Here is a 1849-nt window from a genome sequence, read left to right as displayed (position 1 = left end):
GACTATTTTGACCACCCCATGAGAAGTTGGGATGTTGCCTCCATCCAGGATTATATGTGTTTGAGTACGGATCATTCCTTGGACGGTTTTGGACTCCCACTTGATTCACAAGTGCCCCTTCTGGCACATAAAAAGGACCATTGTCTTGACAGTCCTTAACATAGTGTTCTCCTCCGCATTTTTCACAAAATATCTCTTGAAGACGCATAGTCATGCCACTCATATTCAACCCATCCAACTTCCTGTTCAAAACATCAAGATGTGCTGTGATAGCAGAAAGGTCAGTTACCTGGTGAACTCCCGCACTTCTTCGCTGGTTGTTCCTTTCAGATTGAGGATGATAGCTGCTAGCAGCCATCTCCTCCAACAGCTCATATCCTTCCTCAGCAGTTTTTCTCAGCAGGTTTTCACAAGCAGCAGCATCTATCATAGTACGATTAGGAGTAAGCAAGCCATAGTAAAAGGTTTGAACAACTAACCCAAGTGGTAGTTCGTGATGAGGACATCTTCGTAATAGATCTTTGAAGCGCTCCCATGCTTCATATAAAGACTCCTGATCGAATTGAGCAAATGTGGTTATGTCCGCCCGCAGCTTCATGGTCTTAGATGGAGGGAAGTATTTAATGAGAAACGCTTTCGCCATGTCCTCCCATGTGGTGATCGAACCTACAGACAAAAAATTTAACCATGCTTTAGCTTTATCACGTAAGGAGAAAGGAAATAAACGCAATCTAACATCATCATAAGAAACTCCATTAAATTTAAAAGTATCGCAAATTTCAAGAAAATCGGCGATGTGCGTGTTTGGGTCATCTACTGCAGATCCTCCAAACTGGACTGTATTCTGAATCATCTGAATTATCGCTGGCTTGATTTCAAAGTGGTTTTCCCGCACAATAGGTCTCACAATACTGGGGCGTGCTCCATCCAAAGAAGGCTGGGCATACTCTAGCATCGGTATGCGGCGTGGCATCTCAACATGTCTATGTTCATGATGTTCCTCCTCATGCTCGTGCTCGTGTCTCTCCATCAGTTCCTTCAGTCTCTGCTGCTGTATTCTCATGTGGAAAGTTCTTTCAATTTCAGGGTCAAACTGCTCAAACTCCACGTTAAGTGACTTTGGCATGCACTGGAAGAGATATCTATAATAGAATATGGAGTGTTGACTTAATAAAATGAAACAATGCGAAAGAAAATAACTAAAATAAAATTGTGAATTAACAGTCCCCGGCAGCGGTGCCAAAAACTTGATCGAGCAAAACTTGCACTGTAGAATCCTCAATAAAAATATGGTTTTGTATGCTCAAAATTAATCGCAATTGCACGATGTCAAGTAATAGTATAATGTACGTGAGTATGAGTATCATTCCACTGAAGAATGTATTTGACAATTAATATTTTCATTTATTAAATATTTAGCAACGAAATTTGGTTGATATATTTTACTACTATACTCAAATAAACATGAAAATAAAAAAGATTCAAGACTTGAATAATGAAATATAAAATCTAAAATGGTTGGTTAAAATTCAATGAGAAATGAATTTGTTGGGAATTTCAGTTCACTTACCCCTCGTTAATTTATTAATTCTTTCGAAAGTGATTTACGCTTCCGACAGGATTTCCTATTCAATTGAACACACTTTCTCGAGCTATGCTAAACTAATTCTACTCAGTGAAGTAATTAAATGTCTTTAATTATTTATCAAGAGCCAATTGCATGTCGATCTATGAAATCCCCTAGTTTTCGACCCTTAGGACTATAACTATCGGCGCGTATCCAATTTCATATATCTATGTAAATTGTAGATCCACGGATTATGTTACTCGTTCCTATCACAAGCTATTC

The 1849-nt window shown here is 38.7% G+C and overlaps 1 non-coding gene across 1 annotated transcript; it reads left to right on the top strand.

The window, feature by feature from the left end:
• Positions 1 to 488: 488 nt before the first annotated feature.
• LOC142547866 (small nucleolar RNA R71) lies at positions 489 to 594 on the top strand. Its single transcript, XR_012820757.1, has one exon. It is a non-coding gene; the product is annotated as a small nucleolar RNA R71 (small nucleolar RNA).
• Positions 595 to 1849: the final 1255 nt, after the last annotated feature.

The sequence above is a fragment of the Primulina tabacum genome, chromosome 5 (assembly GCF_025594145.1).
Source record: "Primulina tabacum isolate GXHZ01 chromosome 5, ASM2559414v2, whole genome shotgun sequence".
Lineage (NCBI taxonomy): Eukaryota > Viridiplantae > Streptophyta > Magnoliopsida > Lamiales > Gesneriaceae > Primulina > Primulina tabacum.
This window is presented reverse-complemented; position numbering and strand designations above follow the sequence as displayed.